The sequence below is a fragment of the Bactrocera oleae genome, chromosome 4, assembly GCF_042242935.1.
Source record: "Bactrocera oleae isolate idBacOlea1 chromosome 4, idBacOlea1, whole genome shotgun sequence".
NCBI classification, from domain to species: Eukaryota; Metazoa; Arthropoda; class Insecta; order Diptera; family Tephritidae; genus Bactrocera; species Bactrocera oleae.
In genome coordinates this window covers 54029508-54055794 of record NC_091538.1, presented here as the reverse complement: position 1 = coordinate 54055794, position 26287 = coordinate 54029508, and the positions used below count along the sequence as shown (strand labels likewise).

The 26287-nt window shown below is 34.1% G+C and overlaps 1 long non-coding RNA gene across 1 annotated transcript; it reads left to right on the top strand.

Annotated features, from left to right (window-relative positions):
- The first annotated feature begins 1654 nt into the window (after positions 1 to 1654).
- Positions 1655 to 25995, top strand: LOC138857195 (uncharacterized). The gene is made up of 2 exons (XR_011396221.1): positions 1655 to 1839; positions 23869 to 25995. It is a non-coding gene; the product is annotated as an uncharacterized lncRNA (long non-coding RNA).
- Positions 25996 to 26287: the final 292 nt, after the last annotated feature.

The following is a 26287-nucleotide window of genomic DNA, read 5'->3' as shown; positions in this document are numbered from 1 at the left end:
CAGAAAAACTCTTCTCATTATTCGAAACTTTTCGTTACATTTCCGCTTTTTTCTACTCCGTCGGAAGCGGATTTCCTATTTTCTCCTTAACTCAAGTTTTTTACAGCTTGAATATATCGTATTTGTCGAGGGAATTGCAGTTTACCCATTATTTAAAATCTTAATTCCCATTATTGTGAGTACTCTGCTTTTGCACCAAACATTTTAATATATTTTACCGTAGTCTTTGATTTATTGCAGTTACGGTAAATAGAAATACTGCAGTTTCAGTCAAAAAAACTGTTACATTAAAGGGAACACTTTCAAAGCGTACTATGGCGCATGCGCAAACCAAAGTACCCCTGTTTCTGAGCTGTGAAAAGCTTACACTTGTCCACTATATGCCCCACCAGGAGAAATGAACCCTTAAAGCAAGTGCTTGTGTATCTTCGTACATATAGGTAAAGGGTCTCCCAATAAGAGTGACATGATTTAAAAAAAAAAAAAGCCCACTAGTTAAGAAAATTCAAATGTTTTTTATTTAATGTGAAGTACAATCAATACAACTAAGTTCTGAATATTACATCATACAAAATGGCCTCCACGACTTCTTTTGCAGGAACGAATTCGATGAACCCAATTTTTGAGTACTTTTTTCACTAAATTAAGTCGTATGTAATAGCACATTTAATATTGACTTTTAAAGCGAGGAAGAGAGTCTGGTTTAATGCTAGAGCCCAATGACTTCAAATAACCCTACAAAAAGTAGTATAATGGTGTGGCACGTAGTCCCGTATTGTTGGAACCAGATGTCAAGATCTACTTCTTCCAATTGCGGCCTAAAAAGTTGTTTATCCTCGATTTATACCGCTCTCCATTGACGGTCAACTATAGGCACTGGGGTCCACATTTTCAGTACATTTGGTTCGATTTAGAAAATTTTTTGTCACAAGGTGGCATACTTTAAACACATTATTCACGGATACACAGTTTTACGCCGATATAATCATTGCTACTCACACAATACACACTATAGCATAGAAATCTGAGAATAATGTTGTAGTTGAAATCGGTTAAGCAGATCCCAAGATATGGTTTTTCACCTAAAAGTGGGCGGTGCCACGCTTACTGTCTAATTTTGAACGCAGTTCCTATAAAGTCATCTCATACCATCCCAGAGATAAAATTTAATGTCTCCAGCGAGTTTAGGGCTTGATTTATCGCGCATTTAGTAGTTTTTAACAATATTGTTATATGGGGAGTGGGTGGGTTGTCACTGATCATTTAAATATATATAACGCTATATCTAACTCGATTAGTTTTAGGTGATGCAAGCAACCGATAGATGAACAAAACTATTATACTCTGTAGCAACAGGTAGCGAGAGTATAAAAATGGTCGAAACGACACTTAGAAATCATATCTTCCCTATTGGAAAACCCAATACCATATATGGAATATGCAATACATATATAGCATTATGTGATGAGTGGTATGTGTATGTGATGTAGTTTTAACCATAGAAAGCCACGTTGCGTGCTGGCTTTGTAAGCAAAAAATTAACGAAAAAATCAAATGCATATTGTTGCATGCAACATGTTGCAAGCAGACTTGTTGTGTTTTGAATTTTAACAATTTACCTGCAGCGAACATATAACAGTACCGAGTGGTGCACGAACAAGGCCGTTTGAACGAACGTTACAAACGTTGTTGTTGTAGCTCGCGAATATCCTCGTCGGATTTACGGTTCGAAAAAAATCGAATTGACACATTCGCAATGCAGTCAGTTTCGTTGTAAGCAACAACGTGTACGTTTACCGGTAGCGGATATTAGCGATTTAATGCTGGAAAAATTAAAACGTAAATATATATTTCATATATAAAAAAAAATATATATATCATTTAGCCAAACAGTTTGAATGTGGAAAACGGATGTTAAAAATTCATTATTTTCGGGATATAAATGAGTGATGGTGAACAAAAAATAATAATTTTCGATTTTTTTGGATAATTTTGGATTTTTTTTTATTATTATATAGCCTTCGTGATGAAAATAAATATTTTAGCTTTTGTTGTTAAAACCTAAAAAAAAATACATAAAGCTACTGTGATGAAAATAAACAATAAGAGTGTGTGTGTGTGATGCTAAGCATTATTGTTATTGAATATTAAATCGTTGACCCAACTGTCGTTTCAGTGCAAGGTGCGAAAAAGTAAAGAAAATCAGTGAAATGTGAAAATGTCCGATGTGTGACAATAAATACTATGGGCACTGCGCTGCAAAGGACAAACGCTGACCTACTCACGCTCAGTGTTAGAGCTGCCCTACTGTGCTCCTGATGACGGCGATGATGCTGTTTGCGCGTGGTCTGGGTGTGTGCGATGCGCACTTGGCTGCAGGCAGCCATTCGGCCGGCTAAGCACACATAAAGAGCAGCCGAGCGTCCCTTACAAATAATTGAACTTTCTGTCTATAAATATACGCGTTTGTGTCGTGGGGTGATTTGAGTGCATGTATTGACTTTACGTTAGAGTGCTTAAGCCAAACGAGCCACTTGGCCGCATTTTTTATGGTAGTATCCATACCATATTGTGTAGCTCACATATATACAAATGTGTGCGTGTATGTGTGGATACATGTGTGTATGCAGGTGATGGGCATAAACCCACAGGTAGCTGGATGGTGTCAGCGTTTGCCCTTGCTTTGCACTCTCTTCAACCACAACTTGCCGCTTACTATTTTTCCTGCTCACCGCTGTTGCCTATAATTAGGCGCTAACAGTTGTTTATTAAAGTAAAATGGCACGTGCACAACACATGAAAGCATAAATATCATGTGGTCAACCGCACAAGCAGATATTTAACGCATTTGTTGTAAATGACAAACAAAACCTTTTGACTTAAAACATTTTATTGAGTATAATATGACATATGTATTCCTTACTTGTTTCTAGGATGTTGGCGGCTACTTTTATATACAATTTTTTCTGGTGTAAACTTTGCAAGGGTTGCAAGGAACGAATTTTTTCAACACTGCATCCCAAATGAACTGTTTTATAAATTTATTATATTAATAAATTTTACGTAAATTAATTTTTATACGACTGATTCCAGTCTTCAAAGGAAATTGAGTGGCTGTAACTGCAGGTATGAGTTCTTAAAATCTCTTGTAAAAAATATCCATCCTTCCAGCGAAACGCTATGTATCTTCTTATGCAAAACCCGCACCATTTGTGCACTCGTGCATTCGTTCGTCCCGCAAATATTGGTTTTTCTTTGTTGTGTTCTTGCTTTTATTTTTTATCTTCCCGTTTGCTTCCTATTTGAGCAACGATGAGTGGTCAATTTGAAGTTTCACTGCTTTTTTATTTTACTGCGCGTAATTCAAAGTATCAGCATTGGCGCTAAAGGGCTATTTATGGATAAACCCACATGCACACACACACAAACACACACACACACAATACATATAAATACTTGTATAATGTATACTTATATGATTTTCTTCCCTTCCGACGGGGAGCCTAATTTCACATGGCACCTTCAATAATGCAGCTATCAGATGGCTTTCGGAAGGCTGCTGCGATGTCATTCATGTAAAATAGGTATGGATTGCTTTGATTAAGGAACTGCAAGAAACGGAAGTTCGCTTTTTTGATGGTAGAAAGAGAGGGACAAGAATGTAGAATTTTATGGGACTTCAGAGGGTGATGGATAGACTAGGCAACTCGGGGACTCACAACGTACGTATGGACCATAAGACCAAAAGATGTTAAAAAATGTGCGGTGTATATATCCGAATATATAGGACCGCCATATTCGATTTATTCTCGATATGGGTTGCAATCTACGATATGCAAACATAAAGCAGAGTAGAAAGAATTTTGTAACAAAATGCAATAAAAATCAGTAAGTTTAGCTTGGACATTCGCTTTGGACTTTTTTAGATTAACTGCTTAACTGCAATCTCCCGGTTTCGGGAAGCGAGTTCTGTAGAGGTTCTTTTAGACGAGTGGTTTTCAAGAAAGCATTGGCTTGCCATTTCGAATAAACAGACCTACTTCGGACTATCGTTGCAAATTTTTTACCAAATCATAGGTCAGGCGACGTATCGCGTGCTGCGTTCAAAATTCGGTCGTCCAGCAGAGTCGGTAATTCGAGCAACCATGGATCGGTTTTGTACCACGTTTACTGTAGTGATGGCGTACAATGCGTACCGAAGACGCTATTACTGCTGAGAAGTAGAGTACCGAAAAGGATCGACCCGAATGAGTCCATGCACCATCGCCCGTTCTGTAAATGAGCCCAAAACGAGATGGCCACCGATTCCAATTTTCACAAGAAAATTTTGTTCAGTGATGAATTGGAGTGGAGAATTGAAGAATGTTGATGTGTAACGACCTTTGGTTCCAACAAGGCAGCGCTACATGCCATACAGCAGACGAAACAATAAATTTATTGAAGGAAACTTTTGATGAGCACATTATCTCGCGACGTGGCCTATGTCAAGATCGTGTGATTTAATATCACTTTCTTGTTTTTGTGGTGTTATGTGAAATCGCTTGTTTTCGAAGATAAGCCCAAGACGATTGAAGCCATGGAAGAGTACAGCTCCAATTGATGCAAAAAGTGGTCGAAAATTGGACCTCTCGGGGCTGTTGTTTATTCAAGCCAGCTACGGCGGTCACTTACCCAAAATAATTTTTAAAACATAATAGAAAATCCTTAACTTCATAATAAATCTAAATTGTTGCCCTTAACATTAAATTACACTTACACTTACATGATTTTCTTCCCCTTACGGCAATTTCAATGCGATATTTAGTATTATTGCCGTCCGTCTTTTAACATTGCGTTCCTCTCTCGCCCTCAGCGGGCTACTAAAAAATGTATCGGCAGCTTAACGGCGCTTTGTGGAGCTTCGTTTAGGGCTGTGTGTTAATATATTTATAACGCCGGTAAGCGTTGAATTTATAAGCAGCCATTGTGCTGGGCGTGTCCATGTCTGAAAAGCGACGCCGGTGATTTATTAAGCAATCAGCGATAAAACGTGTGAAAAGCGTTTAAATAAATTTTTGAAACATTCTATAAAAATTCGAATAGGAAAAATTTATAAAATTATTCAATATTATAGTTGACGCGTTCGCATATCGCAAAGCCTCATATCATTGTAAGCGTTGAGGATTTTTTTGTTTACTTCAATTAATATTATTAATGTTAAAATTAAGTGAGAAGCCCCAGCTAAAAATTTTCTATTGTACTGAGCTAGTACATAGCTAGTAAAGGGTGTTTTTTGCGCGGTGGATTACTGTTATTTCCAAAAAAATACGGAAAGTGGGTTGAAGTTACTAATATCTTGGTGTTATTAGGATGCAAATGTCTACCATGACTGCGCTATATTGCGATCACGGTGGACTTGTTTCGCACAACTTTTTTCAGAATATCTGTCATAATTTCTATCTCAGAAATAACGTTTCAATTGTTGGTAGAGCTCTTAGCTCTTTATCACTTTAGTCCGTTGTCTTAAAAAAGTCTCTCAAAAAGTAGTCAAATGCAATCAATTTTCATAACCCAGGTAGTCAATTGGCAGGAATATTTGATGTGATTCAGTCCCAAAAAATTAACCCAAAGGAGTAGAGGATCAGAGAGCTTTAGATAACACAGGTGTACAGTGCTTTTGCGGTCCTAGATATAAAATCGGTTTTGGATATATTTGCGCTCACAATTCATGATACTGTCAATGCTTATGTAAGACTTGCTCTAGTATATTTTTAAATCTTTCATTTTACATTAAAAAAAATCAGTAAACATGAAACAAAATAGCAGATCTGTTTATAATATCAGCTTTGTTTTGAAAAATAAGGTTATAACGAAGTAAACAGAGAGACAAAAAAGACAAACATTTATTATATCTCAATTAAACGCCTTCTATGAAATTTTCCTGTATAATTTTCCAGTTGAAATTCCCTTTTTAAGGGTTCACACTAATCTGCCACAATGACCCATCAATCTGGATAGCTTTCTTCTAAACCTTTTAGATTCTTGTGAAACCGCTCTCTCTGTTTCTAACCAAAATTGCCTAAATTAATTTTTTAATTAGTGTCTTAAAGTTTGTTAGCATATTTTACACAATTTCTTCATAATTTGGTGGTTTATGGTTACCTAGGAAAATTTAGACTATTAACATTAAATTTTTCCAAGCTTCACTTTCCGGATCAATGTTACGTCATTGATAAAATCTGTCTTCATCATCAGTCGGGCTATTTGTGGACCAACAAATAGTCCACCTTTCAACTTTTCCATACCAAGTTTCGGAAATTTTCTACTAGTGTTGTTATAACAATATATATACTTCCAAGTCCAATGCTTTGAGAAATTGCTAATCATTCCTAAATTGATCACGTATTAAATTCCTGAATCCATTTTGAGAAAATAAATTTGGCGTAGATGTTTCCTACTGCCTTCACTGATAGTTTGTACCAATTTTTAGGGATTTGGCTGCTTCATTGTTTTTGAGTTCATGCGAACAGTAAAACTGTACATTTAAAAGACTGTAAGTCTAGATATCTCCATGTCGAGATATTTTTTATTAAACCTTAAAACCTTTCGCATAATTTTTCGCATATTTTCGGGTAAGGCGCCTGAGTGTGGGGATCACGTGAAGCTTGTAGACACAAAAAAGGGGTTCAGCACCTTATTGACGTTTGGAAAAATACATTTTAATACTAATAAACATTTAATTGGTCAAAATATAAGAAATGTAAATATCATAAAAAACAAGAGCACTTTCAATATTTTCATGAATGAATTCGTAATCAACCATCAACATTTGCTAAGATATCCAGAGCAACAAAAAATAGTCGTTTTTTTATTGAAGAATGTGTAATTGGCCTCGTCGTTGATGAGTGCGAAGTGCTTTGTAAATTGCCGTAAAATGTTGGACATTTATTTTTACGATTTTTAAACTACTTTTTGGAATCAAATTTTGTACTGGTAGCTTTAAGTGCCGCATATTCTTAAGAAATTAAACATTGTTGGGTTAGTCTATTCTTTACATTTTACATTCATGACTCCCAATGCAACTTGTACATTTAGCACTTAGTATATCTTAGTCATATTGTTTCTATTTCTTCTCAGTCTTTAGGCAAAATTTTTCGATCACACCAGACTGCTATAAATTTGGCGAATCTGTGCTGGCGATGAAATAGTAATTTGTTTCAACCACCACCAGTTCTCATTTTCCTACAGTGTAGCCTTATCAACATTGTTGTTATATTGCTTGTGGACACATTTGGTCCTCACCTTAGTTTTATTGGCTCAAAATAGTATTGAGTTCATGAATTTAAATTGTGTAAAACTGGTTGACATGCTTTTGTGGCTGTTGCAATTTTTTCTCTACATCTTGATGAAACTTTGTACACATATTCCTTGGCATCCAAGGGAGGTTGATATTGCAAACCGGTGGAAAACGCCATTAAAAGAAAAAACATTTCAAGTGCCATAACTAAGCTGCAAATTAAGATACAACAAAACTGTAATTTGGTAAGCAGATCGTTATAACCAGGGACATCCGTGGACATGGCTCCGCCTCCTATATGATTTAATGTACATATCTTCTAAACCACTTAAGATAGGTATATCAACCAAACTTACTGAGAAGAAGTCATTTTATCACCTCTTCCTTACCCAAAATAGTAAAAATCGGAAATTAACAACGCGCACTCTCATCATAATGGTTATGCTGAAAACTACTAAAAGTGCGCTAATTCACTAAATAAATGAGCCACAAGCATTGAATTTCACAACCAGGATGGTAGAGAAGGACTTTAGAGAATACCTATATACCTAACATAAGTATTTTCGATTCGGTTCACTTTATACCATATCTAGCGGTTAATATGTAAGAAATCTTGATGAAATTCAGAAAGAATCTTTTTCTATTAAAAGTGTAACCTCTTTCCTTAAATGTATCAAATCACGGCGACACTTTCCTTAATTTGATATAAAGGCCAAAACCTGACGATGTTTCTATGTCTTTGTTCCTTGCAAGTTGCAGGAGTATGAAATGTTCGTTACACCCGAACTTAGCCCTTTATTACTCGTTACATTTAGGGTTGTGGTAATGGTTCTATTTTTTATCACCAGCCACTGTCTAATGCAAAAACGACTTATTTTTCTAGTGTTCAAGCAGCACTGTAAAATCGTGTCTCTTGTCTCTTATCTTGTCTTGCTTCTGATGAAAGTATGCGTATGCTTTTGAATGTTTTGTAGTGGCTGCTTTACTTACTCCTAAATAATCTGTGAGCTCTTCTTGCGTTTGGCAAAAGTCTTCATCAAGTAGTTAGGCAAACCTCTAGTTATAGACCCTATAGTATTAGTGCAAAGCAGTATATAAAGCATATCAGCACATGAAAAAGTAAACTTGAAAATATATCATATAATAAATAAGAATATTTTAAATTTCTTTATTGATCAGTCAACAAATGATAGCTTACAGAAAATTCTAAGAAAAGCACAAAAAATCTTCCAATTTCTTTTCTTTTTCATTTAACGAGCACTTAAGCATGATGTTTAAATATTAAACTTACGAAAACTTTTTTCCCCACAAGTTCTTGCCAAGCAACAAATATGCGAGACAAAACATAAAAACCTTATTTTTCTGCTGCCGAGTGGGATAGCTGTACGTTATGGAAATCGATTGCCGATTTTCGTTGAACACTTCAATGGCGATAACTTTACGCAGCAACAGACTTGATATAAAATGCTTTGAAAGGTACTTGAATGGTTTTAAATTCATCATTTTGAAAACATGCTTTCACTTGAAATTCTCATTCATACGTACATATACAAGCACTCTGATATTTATAAGCTGCCCACGTGCCTTGCTGCTACGGCCAAATCCGCTTCAATGGAACACTTCAAATCAATTTGTGAGCCGTACTTCAGGGTCTACTACTAATGTGCAGCCATTTATGTGGATAAATTAAGACAGATCGGTGCTGTGCATACAAACACATACACACACACACACACACATGCGCATCAGTCAAACAAAGAAAAGCACAAAAAAGCAAGAAACGAAGGAAAAAGAGGCAAACAAGGAGCGCGTGAGAGCTCAACGAGTCAACTTGTTGGAAAATGGCAACCCGCGTAAGGCCAACAGGAAGCCGAGTGGGTGATACGGTTGGTGGCGCGTCGACAGTTGCTTTTGTTGACAGACTGTTGACATTTTGCCAGTGAATTGCTGAAGCTTTTTGTTTGCAGGCAAGTGTCTGGCCCCTGCAGGTGACCCGCAGCGCCTGATTGTGCAGTTAAAGATTTTACTTTAATAAACGAGACGGGTGGGCGCTGATAACTGCCAGTAGTATGTATGTGCTTTTCATTGATGTTACTACAAAATGACATATGTAAAAACGTTGTATGACTACGTGTGGAGTCCCAGACGTTCAGTTAATGGAGACAATTGCATAATGCATGAATTTTAATTTGCATTGTAAAGCTGTGCCAACAAGATTGCGGGCATTGTCGGAGGAGCAAGTAAACGCGTTTAAGCGGTCCAACATGTTTCAAATATGTTTTGTAGACACGCTCACTGTGCTATACATGTAAAGTCATATATTCATAAATTTAATGCTATCCAGATCACTTCACGCACTGACTGATTGCATATATCTACACACATACAAACACGTTTTAGTTTGGTTGTCATGGCGTATGCGTAACCTCAGCGCTGTCCATTACAACGCATGTCACGTATACGCCGTGTATGACGCTGTGTAGTGCATTATGCAAATGTTGTATACATACTTGAAAATTTGCATTGATACTCCTAGCGTGTGTTTTATTGATGAGGTGTTGCTTGCTTGGCGAGAGATTTGCGCCTAATGAAATGTTGCAAATTTTGGATTGAGTGGTGAGTGATGAAACGTTTTGTTTTATACCTATGCTTATACGTACATTAGGGTGTCCGTTGTTAAACAAGTTAATTTTTTTTTGCAAATTATCCAACGTAAACAAGCTCTTTATTTTCAATTTAAACCACCCCTAAATAATTTTAATTTTCCCATATATTTACAGTTAGAACATTCTCCTAATAATTAGTATGTAATATATTTATATTATTTTATTTATAATATTTCTATCTTTGGATATATAGATCCTTTGGTATGTGGATGATAGAGACATGTTATATCTTAGCTCCGCAACCGTTTAGGTCTATTAAAAGCCTTGCCCCTTTACTATAATATTTACAACCACAGGAAGAATTGAGGCGATATAAAGATTCCCACAAAATAGACAAAAAATCTTCTCACACAATTTATCTTAACTTACTCAAAAAAGTCGAATCACAATAATGCAATCGCTGCATATCGTTTTTCCTTTAAAGTAACGGAAGTAAGCCTGCTTCGGGCAGTATAAAAAGGTTTACTACGTTGATTGAATACTGGATTTTTCTTGATAAATTCTACCACGATGAAGTTCACACTTCGGCAGTTTATTAGTTCATTGCTATTGCAATGGGTTAATGTTTCGTCTATGCATGAAACGAAGAGTTGAAACTTATATACTCTTATTAAAAGACGTCTTTCTGGGTTCGCGACTTTTTGGTTATGCAAAAAGCGAGTATAATGATTACAGCGAACTCTTGCAGTTGCCACACTTTTGACCTGTACAAATAGTTGCTTGTGGTCCCTTAGTTGCCTGCAACCCGCCACCGTCTTTGCTTTGTTGTATGAAGCATCAAGTTTGCATTCTTCCACTTCAATGAGGCGCAGTTCGTTGTATACACCACCAACCCGACCCAAACCGAGCTGAGTTGAGCTGAGCTGGAATGAACCAATTGTGGGCGTCCCATGCAAATTCTCGGCATAAAAGCTTACTTGTGTCCAGTCAGTAGTCACTTACAGGGCTTAAGATGTACTCATGAGAATATAGACGCTATTGCACGTGTAACATATGTGTGCATGTGTTGTTTCTTACTTTTTATTGCTGTTCCGTTGTTCTGTTAATTTTTGGTTGCACAAGTCAGTACAGTGGTTAGGGCGTAGCTTCATTTTGCTCTGGTGTATCTGCTTGTCGATGCTTAATTTTCTTCCATCAGCTTCCATGTCGTCAACTGTGCTTTTAGCCACATGTGTGTGTATTTGTGTTTTTAATGACGTCAGTGATTCCACAAGCAGCGTACAGCCTTTCGTATAATGAATTTAATTTTCCACTCAATGAAGTGGAAAATATCACGAAAAGAAAAGCATTGAAATCTTACTTACATAATGGACATACATACATATATGTAGGTATATGTATATGAGTATACTATATTCGTATATATAAGTGGGCTTACATGTGTATATATGTATGCGGGTGTTTGAGGTCAACGTAAGTGGGCTTGATGGTTATTCACTAATTGCGAGTATATTACAGCATTTAAAAGACGCGGAGACACTGCTTTAATGTGTTCTCTTGGCCGCGCTTGTTGTCCGTAGCAAGCAATCGCGCCGTCATGCCCAGTATTTCATTTAAGATATAATCCATGTGGTCTTTTGAAGTTACTACTCAGCTACTTCGCACTCTTTTAATCTGACAATAGAAGATTTTTGCCTAACGCGAAAACAAGAATAGAATCACCGACTGATATTGTTCTTTTTCTATTAAAACTAGGCGGATACGATTCTTCCTGATGCATTCAAAACAAAACAAAAAAGCAAATAAGAATAAACGTTAATTTCGATCGCACCGAAGTTAGAAAGCCCTTTATAAATAGAGAATTTGAATTCAAATAGAAAAGTTTTTCATACAAAAACTCAATTTTGATCGTTCAGTTTATATGGTAGCTATGTGCCATAGTCCGATCTGAATAATTTCTTCGCAGATTGCAATATTGCCTAAGAAAACAATCTATGCCTGGCAGATATCTCGTCAAATGAATAAAATTTTCATACAAACACTTTATTCCGATCGTTCAGTTTGTATGGCAGCTATGTGCCATAGGGACTCGATATCGGTGGTTTCGACAAATGAGCCGCTTCTTGGACGGTCTTGGAGTATTAGGTTAGAATTATATTGTAAGAACACTCGTATATTACAATTTACAGGTTAATCCTGCTTTCGGCGCAGATAAAGCTTTAATTTATACTCACCATGAGAGACTAATTTATGAAAGCCTTGCAGACTCTCCTACATTCTCGAGAGCAAGAAGGTTCCAAAAGACTAATTAACCAAAATCGTGTGTTGTCTGGATTCACTTAATCAAAAGTATTCAGTGCTCTAAATGTATTTGACATAGCATTACTGGGTGTCCAATAAAATTTTGATATTTTGTAAATATTTAGTATACTTTATTTAATAAGGATATAACCTGTATTTGCGCTACAAGAACGCTGCTATCAAATTTATTTTGGGACAGTCCAAAAAATGCATTTGAAATTATATAATTATATTATATAGATTTTCCCTGAAAATATAACTAAAACCCTAAAATGAGTTTTTGAGAATTTAATCGAAGCTTTTTATGTAAATTTTTGTATTGAAAGCCCTTTTTGGCTTCTTAACGAAGCGAGAAACAAAATGAGTGGAGAGTCAAAGCAAACTAAAGGTCAGAAAATGAAAATTGAACCGAAAGTGAAACAAAAAAGTAAGGAAAAAAAGATTTCACATCGAAATGAAGAAATGGCATCCCATAATAAAAGACAGTTATAGCTCGCGAGAGCTAGCGAGTAGTGAATGTGTACAATTTCTTTCTTTTTTCCATACTAAAGCAACGATTCAGTGAGTTTCGGAGCAAATTCACGATAGTTAAAAAACCAGGCAAATAATTGATATAATTAACAGCAAAACGGCATGGCAAACGTTGATGATTGGTAAGATAGAGATGATGGAGAAGAGAAAACCAGGCGTTGGGCAATAATTGGAAATTTTCAAACAAATTTTCACTAGCACTCGGTTTGGTTTATGGCCATCTTTGGAGCACACAATAGAAATTATTGCTAGTTTACACAAATGAATTGAATGAGGAGTTTAATAATATTTTGCTTATAAAGTGACCGTAATGAAGGAAAATTTTATAATTTTGAAAGTTAAAAAAAAGATTGGATAAAACAAAACTTCGGCTGCACTGAAGCTATAATACCCTTACGGGTGCAATTTTTGTGGCATAAAAATGATTAAAAACATATAATTCATTCGGAGATTGTAGCGATGCCTGATATAGTAATCTATGCCAATTTTCGTGACAATAACTTGTCAAATAAAAAAGTTTTCTATAAGAGGGCTTTAGTTGGCATAGTCAGTTTGTATGGCAGCTACATGCTATAGTAGTCCGATCTAAATAATTTCTTCAAAGATTGTAGCGATGCCTAATATAATAAACTGTGTCAAATTTCGTGAAGTTATCTCGACAAATGAAAAAGCTGTCTATATAACCACTTGATTCCGGTAACGGTGGTTCCTACAAATGATCAGCTTCTTAGTTTGAACGATATCTCAAAAATTGAAGGACTAGTCGCGAATATTTAGACAGACAGACAGACAGGACTAAATCTGCTCAGCTTTTCATGCTGATATATATTATAGGGTATCCGATATTTCTTTCTGGGTGTTACAAACTTGGTGGTAAACTAAATATAATATATGCTGATCAGGGTATCAAAATAACTCATTTTCTAGGCTGGCTTAATTGGATAAAAAAAATGCTCTCTAAACAACATATCTGAAATGTACTCAACTTTCTACGAAAACATTTTCTGTGCGACATTGGATTACCACAGAGATTTTAGACCTCAAGATCCCCTACCATGCGGAGCTCCAAGTTCTGTCCACTTTGGTGTACGATCTCTGTAAGTATCAACTGTTTTTCTGTGCAGTATTAAGAATGTCCTTGGATATTTATCACCCCAAGGCACAATGTTTTTTCTTGGCAAAGTCGGTAATACTTGAAACTTAGGCAAATAAAATTGTGCATATTAAATGCCCTGTTTGCCTCTTTACAATAACATTTTTAATCTGAGGAACAATTGAGGTGTTATAAAGATCTCTTCAAGATATACGAAGGGCCTTCTCTTGACAACTCGTCTGGCAGATATAGTGGGGACCCTTTTTACGAAATCCAATTTATTAGGTTGTAATTATCTACTCGAATCACAATAATGCAATCGCTGCTAATCGTTTTTCCTTTAAAGTAACTAAAGTAAACCTGCTTCGGATAGGATAAAAAAAATTGTTAGGGGTTACGTTGATTTCCTATTGGCTTCACTTTGATAAATTCTAACACGAAGAAGTCCACTCTTTGGCATTTTATAAGACTTTGCTTCATTGCAATACAATATGTACTCATGTTTCGGCTATGTACGATGGGGTTAGACTTAAGTTCTAATGGCAGAACTAAGGTAATCAGGAGCCTAGTCGTTGCATATTTGACATTTCTAAGCGTTCACCTACCTTACGTAATTTCAGTCTATGATAAACGATTAACATTTTTAGATTTTTGTTATCTTATCCAAGTAAACTTTGAATAGGTTCAATAAATTTTAAATGGCTGACACACGCTAACCATTTCTGCTTGATTCCATTTTAAGTTATTACTCTCAAATTTCTGCTTTATTTAACTGTCCTCGTTTATCTAGAATCTAAAGTCTGATTTACATATTAAAGAGCTACAAAATATTAAGAAATCAGTCAACTAACACCGACAAGCATCATTCAATGTTTCTGGAAAATGTTTTTGAAAACAAAAGCCTCGTGAACTTCATAAGAAACTTACGATTCCAATTAGACAAATGCGAACAAAGTTGCTTTTGTGCGCTTTTCGTTGCTAATAAACATGAATAGACATTGTCCTCAATTTCTCTAATTCTAGTGACAATTTGTTGATTTTCCAAATTTGGCAACTTTCCCTGACTTTTTCTCTGCTGATTTATATTTCGCAAATTGGCAAGCGTTGCTGTTGAAGCATATGCAAAATAAAAATGACTAAAACTAATTATATAAGTGCATTAAAATTTATGAATTTCGACATTCATCATTGAGAGAGGTTTAAAAAAACTGAATTTTGAAATTCATAGAAATAAAACTGTTTGCATCAATTATATTATAATATTAGTGAGATAAATTTGATGTTAAAAAAATGAATAATTGCACATAATCTCTGTGGCGGGTGCCAAGCAATTACAGTTTTGATTTATGCGTACCTACAACGATTAAACATGGATATGCGGGAACCAACCATTGTTTCAAATCATGGGTGAAAGAGAGAGGACTAAAGTGAGTCACTCTTATCGATTATCGCACAGTCATCAATGAACCATATGCGGGTTTGAATCAAGTCTACCTGGAACAACTTCAATCAAGTCAATGTCAAAATTTCCATGACGGCTTGATGAGACAGAGCTGGAAGAAGGTTGGACCTTGCAAATATTTTTGCAATAAGTATGATAGAACACCACACCACAAATGAAATAAAAGCGTGGAATTCTTAACTGTTTTCACTCACGGATATCTCAAAGATTTTATATACGAACGCTTGGAACGCGTTGTCGTTGCTGGGATCAGATTTTATCTGAAAAATGCAGCTCGATCATGGCCCGGAATGGCGTTAGATTTTAGGTGTTGTAGATTTTATAAGTTTTAATGCTCCCTTTTATCGAGCACTACGTCCTCTCATTATGGCAATATTTTCTGGGTTAACACAAAGCAAATTGGCTCAACTTCAGCTTGCCTTCACGGACACCACACTTACCCAGCATAAAAATTCGCTTTAGCCAATTGGAACAACAGAATTGATTAAACAATATAATCCACTAATATTCATTAATATAGAGGAACGCAACCTGGATATATTTTTATTCTTCTTGGTTAGACTTCTCAATGCTCAAATTTAGACTCCCGTGATCTTGACCGCTGGTCGAGTTAAGTTGTGTGTGTCTTAATACTATTTTTGATCATATTGACAGGATCCTCTCCATATAAAGTAGATAGCTTTACAAACTAAACCACTTTTGACCCAATTCAGTTGATTTGTTTGACGAACACTCACTTAATAAAAAACTGTTGATACTGCAGCGTTTTTCAAGTAGGAATACTTTCTCGTGTTTGCGCTCTTAAAATAAATCTAAAAGTTAACCACAACTCATGTTCGAGAACACATGTGCAAACATGTACAAATATGCTTCCACAAACAAGAGCACACATTGCCGTGCTGAAGTCAGAGGTGTAAAATACATTTTTTTGGAGGGGTTCGAAAGAAAAAGTAATGAAAAAAGAGTACGTTGATTAAAGACTAAAAAAGCTTTTCAAAGAAATAAAAATTAAAAAACAGCTATAGTGAATTTGTATGGAAAATTACCGTTATGCAAGAAATACCTTATTGAGGTACGAAATCTTATCGCACAATTTTTTTTATGAACATCTAAGAGTTGTTTTTTATTAAATAGATTTTGGGTTGATCGATTATAGCTTATGCCCATTAAAGATCTGAAATTTTAAAAAATCTGACGGTAAGTATGTAAATTTTTATGAAATAACAGAATATAGATGAGTTTAAGGGCTTTCCAATTGTGTGTCTAAAAATCTGATAGAAAAAAATAAGTCTATGCGAAATCGATATCTTTATTTCGCTCAAACTAAATTTTCTCATTTTTTATTTCATGTAAACCAGATTATTTATCGATAAGATACCATGTGCAAGCCATCATATCTACTACATTCTCCTTGTCTAAGTCTCTTGCTTAAATTATTTGAGTTCAAATCATAATCTAAATATTTTTTAACTTAAAAATTTCACTTATATAGCAGATATAACACGAGTATTACGATACTTATCCAACATATATTAGTAGTATTATATATGTATATACTCTATATTGCAAAACAAAACGCAACCAATTTGGTTCAAAACCCAAATTTTAGGAAATTTCTATCTCAGCGCCATCTATCGGGAAACTATATTTTGTTTACGAATATGCAAGGAACGACCAAAGCTAAAATTTAGTTTTAGAGCAATTTTCACACCTATGTAGGAGTATTAAGGTGAACGAAACTTTTTTTTAATAATAGTGCAATACAATCCTAAAAAATAATAACAACAACGGCAACAACAAACTATCCAATCAATTTGAACCGCTGACACTTGGCTTGCCAACCAAGCTGTTGTTAATTTGCTGCTGTTGGTGACCACATATTTTATTGGACATACATTCATTTTGCTGTAAGCGCTTTCATGTTCTACATATACATTTACAAGTATGCACGTACCATCTTTATTATTCTATATAATTGTTTTGTTTCCCAAAATGGTAGTCGTGTCGCAGTGTTTTATTTCCTTTCTGTGCCTTACATACATACAAGGATGTACTTTATATGTAACAGCTACATTGTTGATTGTTGTTGGAATATAACGATTTTTCCAAATGTTTGCGGTTTTGCGAATGATTTGCTTCGTTAGATCCATTAACAGGCTCGCATGGCATGTTAAGTATGTGATTCTTTGCTGTTACGGCGGATAAGTGATAAATGGTGAACATTAACAGTAATCATTTAAAATGCCAATTTAACATATACCCAGCAGCAAATTGAATACTTGAGGGAAGCAGGCAGCTTTAATGGAATTCGTTTTTTATTATGTGTGATGAAAATGTTTTCAAGAGCATAAAATTGCTTTAAGTGAGTCGGTATTTATATCAAAATCGATAGAAATTGAGTTAATGTGATGTGGATATGATGATGATACTGTTTTTTATCATAAAATAGGGCAATTTTTGTTACCCTGGATATCTTAGTGAATTTCGATGCTTTCAAGTGTCCAGATTAATACCTTATTCGTGAAAATATTGAATATGCTCTTGTTTTTGAGATTTTTATATCTGATATTTTGATCAAATACTGTCTTGTTAGCAATAAAATTAATTTTTTCAGTCATGAGTAGGGTTCTGCGCACCTTTTTCACGCCTACAAACTTCAAATGAAGAATATTGTCATATATTAATGCTGTAAGACTAAAAATCTTCTCGGACGCTAGTTGTCAAAGGAGGAGAGTAGGATGGAAACTTACAGGCCTCCATTGATTGACAAACCAGAAGACATAACCAAAACTGGCATTAGCCGTCTCAACAAGTTTGTGAGATTGAGATTGTTTTAGTGAGATCTCTCTCAGGATCGACCTCTCAACCTAACCTAACCTGACATTTGAAACAAAATTTCTAAACTTAGTATGGCAATGTTGAAAGGAGGAAAATTTGATGGTCCTTAAATACGGCAAATAATGAATGATTATATCAAGGATGTTAGGTTCTGGAAATTGAAGCTTGGAAATTTCCTAGGCAACCGCTAAGTACTAAATTATGAAGAAAATGTGAAAATATTCTGACAAACTGTAGCTATTTCTAGGAGCAAATTTCAACTATCTAGTTAAACTATCTAGGTAATAATATGAATATGTTTTGGAATAATTTTGGAAACTATGGTAAAGAACAGAGAGAACGGTTCAACTAGAATCTAAAATTGATGGAAAAAAGGTAGCAATATTACTGGGATCGTCATATGATGGCAGATTACTGCTAGTTCTTAAAAAAGGATTGTCTGTTTACTTCGATGTATCCGTATTTTTCAAATCAAAACTGACATTACAAAGGTTTCAGTTAATTTGATTCTTGTTTCTGATTTTTTAAAGTAAAATTAAAATAAAGACTTAAAAATAAACGAGAGCAAATCTTACTAAACAACTGATAGTTTGATGAACTGTGAGAACATATATATTCGAAACCGAACTTATACCTAGAGCAACAAAACCACTGTAGATCAGTAATATCAGCCGTAAACTTAAACCGACTTGTGTAAACTTAACATAGAAGAAGTCAATAAAAATTACAAATATTTTTTTTTTTTTTGTTGTCAATTCCTAAACTTTGCCATATTTTGGATTTGCAAAATTAGTTCTTAACAAGTTCTAAAAATCTACTCCTTGCTGAAGTAAGGTAGTAAGAATTTAAAACACCAACAAGGGAAAAGTGAACTAACAAATTTTAAATGGATTTTTAACTTATTTTAATTTTTTTTTCATAATAAAATTTATAAATAATTATTTTTTCACACAATGAAGGTATTTTCAAAACCACTTTTCCCAAAAAATGTAAATGAAAGCCTCCTCGAAAACTTTCCGAAGGTTTTGTTTACAGATTTTCTTAGCACAGATTCTGTAATAATTCATTTAGTTTTACTTTTTGCAACAGTTGGCCACTCTATAATTGAAATAAAGTCTAACCGAATACTTTTCAAAACGTTTTAGCATTTTGATTGAGAAAAATATTTTTAGTTTTGCATATTACGATACGTGACAACTCTTTTACAAAATATGCATCATTCGAAACCTACTATCCGTATACTTTCTGTAAGGCTTTCACCTTAAGATTGCCATACATTGTGAGACACTTTCAGTTTAACTTTTTGCAATAGGTGGCAACTTAATTACAAAACATATCTCTACAAACACTTTCTAAAATGCTTGAACTTTATTCTTTATTATCTGTTATTGTTGAAGCTCTCACTTTAAAACAATGCAAAATGTGAGAAATCCGCGTCGTCGTATTAACGTGTGTAATACGGATCCCTATATGTTTGATGAACTCTATCTCACATATCTTTCTAAGTAATCTAAGGTTTTTCTCGAAATTTTTGTTAGAGATTTGTTCGCTTTTTGCTGCCTCGTTAATATAGTTTTCTCTACCTCGAATATGTGTAAGTTTGTTCCATTTGGTACTAATTAATAGGAGCTCGGCAAAGAGAGCGTCAAAGAGACTTCAATGTCATCTGCAGCACCTTGCTACTCTGTAGGTCGGCGAAATAGAGAATAACTTTGCTTCTCTGCTGCCAGCTATTACCTTATATAAAGTTTTATATAGAAATCACAAGTTGAGTAAAATGGTGCTGGTAATATATTCAGTATAATTCCTTTACTGTATTTTGTTTACACCTTTATCTCTCACTAATTTTTTATTGTAAACCACCATTTAGTGATTTTGTGAGCAAAATAAATTGCTTAAGGCACAATTGAGTTGCTCAGTCGTGTGCTTGATGGGAAAATTGCCGGTGAAAAGCAGTAGGAAAACAAAATAATGCACAGCGGGAAATTTAGAGAAAGCACAGCAAAAAAAGAAAGTGGAAATAAAAAGCTGAAAAATAAGAGCTAAAATAAAAAGGAACAAGAAATTTTCAAACAACGGAAATACAATTAATTTTCTCGATTTTTCACAACTAAGGTGGCTAGAAAGTGAAACCAGCAACAACAACAACGCCAATAATATTGTAGAAGTGCAAAACTCATGACTGTGGCAAATAAAGTGGCAACATTCTTTTGTTGCAAAGAATTTGAAAGGGATGCTATTTCCATTTTAAAAATTCTTAAATTATTCGTGTTATGTTTTTTCATTAGTTGTTGTTGTTATTAGTGTTTGTACTTGTATTCCATCCACTTTGTTGCACTGGCAACGTTGTCGTCCTGTTTGGTTTTGCCTCCGTCCTTGAGGACCATCGACTTAACAGCGAAAGTTTACTGTTATTGAAATATTTTCGTTTTTTTCTGCTTTAAATTGTCGTTGCCTTTTGTTGCAATTTATTTTAAAAAAAATATTTCTATATACATATCTATATATGTGTATATATATTTGTATAACTGTACATTTTATGAACATTTTTTTACCCCAATGATCGCTTACCTTCTGGCAACTCATCTTGATGTTTTAACATTGTAGCATTTGCATTATGCTCCTGGGTTTATGGTTATGTCTGTATGTAATATATAAATATGTGTGTGTATGCATCAACTTTCTAACCTATCATTACTGCCGGTTGCACAGGAACTCAGTTGGCATCCGATCCATTGTCATTGTCGCAAATTATGCAAATTTATATTGACCGAGTGGTTATTCAAATTTAGTACCATTTAGTTTGTCAGAGTTGTGGGCTTACGGTATTTTTATTTGCTCGTTTTTCATCATGTCATGCAGAACTTGAGAAATTTAATTTAATAAATAAAAAAAACATAAAAAGATATCCAATTATACTTGAGTATATTTTTAATACCAAAGAATGAAACACATAGCTAATTTGAGAACATCTGCAAATTCTGTCTTGATCTTTTATTTTAATAATAATGATTAATACCTATATCTTTTAAGTTGATTTGGTACAACATAGAATTTTATAGTGGTCGCTTTTTCTACACAGAAATATTCTACTATTTTAACCAATAGTTTCTTTAAATGAGGTAACGTTCCGAACACTTATCCAAGCGATGGCTAATCTAATTATTTAGATTTTTTCGCGGTTTTAAAATCATGCCACACATCGTTAGTGAAGACTTTTGGTAAAGTTAGAGATGTTAGTTGACTAAAACTTTCTTCCACAATCACGCCATGTCTATAGGCCATAACCTCTTTCGTATTCATTACAGCCTGAACAGGGTATATTAAGTTTGCCACGAAGTTTGTAATACTTAGAAGGAAATGTCAAAGACACTATAAAATACAATATATATTTATAAAAGACTAGCGTGACGCGCTGAGTCGATTTAGCTATGTTTATCTTTTTATTTAATAAAATATATTCACAAAATTTGGTACATACATATATTTTTTGGATCAGATCACTATATCATATAGCTGCCATACATACTGACCGTACTGTATGGAAACTTGCTGTCTGCTTAAATTAACAAATATGTACTCTATATCGAAACATCTGGGGTGGACCTTCCGAAGATCCTACAGCCTTTGTTCTGAATGATAGCCAATCTCTATTCAATCAGCAATCGCATTATAGGTATACTGATTCTGTAGCACTTTAGAGAAGCACTGGAAGTGTTATACACAACGAGCTGATTTCTCTCTCACATTTTCGCAACAGGTTTTTAATATTAGTTATTACATCATACTTACAGAGAAAAATGTTCCTTTTAGGTTATATGTAGCTCCTTAATATTACGAAAAATTGGCAAAAAAAATTGAAAGCAGCTTTTATTAAAAACGCATCATACAGATCAACTGCCATAAAAGCTGTTTAATTACAAGTTTTTATCCCCGCGCTGAAATGTAGGCAACGTTTTTAATCAAATTTTTTTTTTAGTTGACGTTGAAGACAAACTTGTTAGAAGAGAATAACAACTACCCATTTAGGTGGTGGGGAAACATTAAATTCTTTACCTCTATGTACAACTGTTAGACCGTTCTACGAATTTTACTACATGTCAATTTAGTCCTGCTTCTATATATATTATATAACATTTCTATGAAGAGTGAAAGCAGCTATCTCACCACGCACATTTGATATAATAATAACTGAAAGCCTTGATTTAATTTTCATTTGTTCCCTGTTGGCAACATATTCCATTTTGATTTAAATATTTACTCCTATATGTTAGTTATTTCTATTTATTATTTTATTAACAGCATTTCGCAATGTCAGTTTGTTGGTAGTCCAATGATATCAATACCTGAAAAGGATAGAGTTTAGGCGTAAATATGGGAATAGGAATTTTGGAGCTTCATTAATACTTTTAATTTATGAACAACACATAAAACAAAAGTGCAAATATATTGCACATAATACTATAATTTCGGGTATATGGCCACCACGACTGTGATTTTTGGGGACCACTCTGACTTAATTTAGAACTAATTTTTTTAAAAACTACGATTTTTTTACAGCTGTAACGCACCGATGATTGGTTCCTAACTGCATGATTGTAGTTGGTTTAACAACGTAGACTATAAATTTGTCGTAATCCAATGAAAAGTAGTCTCATGGAGTCAAATTATTTGGTTTCATTGGTCAAAAGGCGGTGCCATTTATTTATTTATTGATAAGATTCGGCCACCAATGTTCGGCTCGATAAAGTGATGTTTTTACGCCTTCTCTGTATTGCCTGTAGAGTTCAAAATTGATAGCAACGTTGGTTTTTTGAATTGAAAAAAATTGGACCAGAATACGACATTTTCCTTATTTATATACAGCCTAAGTCTGTTAGAAATGTTAAACACTGATATGAGCGAATGTTCCAGTAAAAGGCCTTACATAGTATTTTGCCAAAGTATATTAAAAATAAAGGGCACATATTCACAGTAATTTTCAATCAATTCTATTTAATTTAATCTGTCTGATTTGTATTCTGACTGATTTTCTAATATTAGTGGGGTGATTCAGAATTAAGCCAGTTATTACCGATGTGGTTTTGACAAAATTATTCGGTGTTACTTGCCGTGTTTAAATTGCATTTCATAAAAGTCTGAACAGTAGCCTACCAATCTTTAGTATAATAATCTAAGTGTGTGCCGAAAAATAAACGCTTTGTTGATGGTTTTATCCTGCAGTCACATTCTGGTGTTTCTCACCTAAAGTTCTAGTATTCTTAATATAAATTGCTATTTTTTCTATAATATATGATATTACTTGTCTCCCGCAATTTACAGATAAAATAGAAGACATAACGTCTGCTGGGATAGTAAATGTGTGGGTGAGAAAGTCAACCGCCCCTTTTCAATTGCTAAAACTCAATTACAAGAAGAAGAACAACTTTCTAAATGACGTGACACGACTTAGGCGACAGTTGTACAGCAAAAAAACTCGCAGTCCTTAACATTTGGTGGCATACACCAGCTGTTTCTGACAGTATAACTGATACACATAGGACAGACGGGGTAGTCGGGGCAGTCGGCGCAGCCGTTTATCATACGCCCAGTGGTGCGCTAAGCAATGCTCGACTGCTTTGCCTTAAAATATCGGCAACGCTTTGTTGAAGATGCCAGCCTTCCCTCAACTCATTCAGTAGATAAAGCTCCCAGCTTCATAAAAATTAGTATTTGGCTATGTATTTGACTTTACTTTGATTGTAATTTTGGCTTTTTACAGTTCCATTTGTCGTCTTTCCATCTGCCGGCTATTCCATGGCTTCAACTTATTACATATCTACTATTTGCTACTATGTGTTGGTGTGAGTGTCCATTCGTCCAGTTGGTGTCAACAGCATCGTTTATGTAATCACAGACATCACAAACAACAAATACAACAACGGCAACAATAAGATTGTTTGCATAATCAACTTATATTTGAAATTAATTTCTCTAATGCCTGACTTAAGCGCCATGATTATGTTCACTTAGAACGCCTGCAGGCAAGGTGAACGGAGTGATTTATGACATAATGGCACAAAATGGAAGGCAAGCAGCTTTTGAAGTGCGTTATTATTATTTCTTTTGCTACCTGACAAGTGTGTTTATATATATTTTTACTGTTATGTAATTGATTTCTGTTTATTATATTAATATACCATACATATTTGAATCAAGATACATTAATTATATGGTAAAACTGTAAAACTACGTATATTTCCTTCATGCATCTCCCTTATTCATATACCGAATTTCGTTTGTGCTTTCTGAAACAAATATTTACTTTGATATAATATTAAGTATTTCGTATACTGATTTGGTCATAGCATGTCTAGAAAACAAAATAAAATAAAAATGTAAAAATTTGTTATAAAAGACTAATATAAAAAGAAAAGTATTAATTAATTACATGGTTATTGATTTGAATATATTATAATCAAAGATGCTTTAATTTTTTAAACAATAAATTTTTTATGCAGTGTTTAAGATGTTCCTTAAACACGAGTTAACGTATATATTTGGTGTTTAATATTAAATACAAAAGAAATGTCTTACTAGATTCAAGCTCCACTAGACTTAAGCTCCACTTGCATTTGGTGTTAACGAAATTTCGAATGTGTTTAAGATTAAACTTTAACGAAAACATAAAGCTAAGGTTTGCTATGCAACAAATTATGATTCTTTCCATTAAACTCATCTTCGGTGTGGTGCTTATGGAAATAAAACTGTGTTAATCGTCAAGCACTATCCTTAAAAAAATACTTTTCAAAACAACATATATACTTACTCGTCTTAAACTCAATTGTTATTTGGAGTTTATAGATACAATGCAGTGTTTAACATTAAACACCACTCACAAAAATAAAGTTTGCTGTAAAAAGTATATTTACCAGTCTTAAACTCCCCTTTTATTTGGTGTTTATGAAAACAGCGTGATGTTTGACAATAAACCCTGCACATAAACACACGATGTGCTTATGGAAAAAGTCTTCGGTAGTTTTCAACTTTACACTAATTTAGTATGTATGCAACTAATACTGTGTTTATATAAATATCTTTACTAGCCTTAAGCCCCATTTTTATGTAGTGTTTATAGAAATGACATGCTTTGAGAACATTGTGCGCAAAGATATGTTTAACTATAAAAACTATTTTTACGAGCCTTAAACTCCACATGTAACTGGTATTTATGAAAACAATGTGGTGTTTAACAATAAACACTACCCATTAACATATGATCTGTTATTAAAATTATCTTTGCCAGCATTTAACCCACTTATTTACCCACGGGTACAGAAAATGCAAATTAATTATAAAAACAAAAACTTTTGTACTGCCTTAAACCTCACTTTTACTTGGAGTTTATGGTAGTCATAAAAGTTTTGCGTTTTGCATTACTACTTCTACCTACCGATCCAGAGAGGTGTAGAGGCATGAGCTTTCAGTGAATTTTATTGTTTTGAAAAAAAACTAGAATATATAAACTTAAAGAGAATTCTTCTCAAAACAAGTGAAAATCATATGCTTGCAAGTTTAGGTAATTAAAACTGGTATATTCAATGACTTACTGTTTCAGTCGAGTGTATTGTCTTATATTATAATTACTTTTGTGTAGATATATAGAAGTAATAACCGAAACTAATGCAAATTGATTTTAAGTTAGGCGAAGGCTTTTATTAAAAACTAATTTTTAATTTTGACGAATTTGGCCAAGACCTTAGGCCTTACCTTGTTTGGAACGAGCTTAGATACCTTCTAAATCAACCTTACGTATTGTAATTAAATTATAAAAATTTGATTTGAAATATAAATGTAAAAATATACTTTTTGATTAAATAATGAAAATATAATTTCACAAAACATTAAACCCAACTATTTCTGAGCAAGCAAACATTAGACTTTTCTTTAAAAAAAAGCTTAGGAAAACAAAAAATCGCATAGCGTCTTGAATTTGTCTAAGACAAAAGAAAAAAATATAAAAAGCACGCACTATTTGCATAGAAATGGCCATGAGGATCTCAACGATATAAAAATTTGTTATCAATAACTTTATGCTCGACACTTAGTAATGCTAATTAAGATGTGATAACTGATCAAGGCTTTTAGGATATAGATAATGAGAGGGAAAAAAAATTACTTTTGGATGTCTTTGGCCTCAA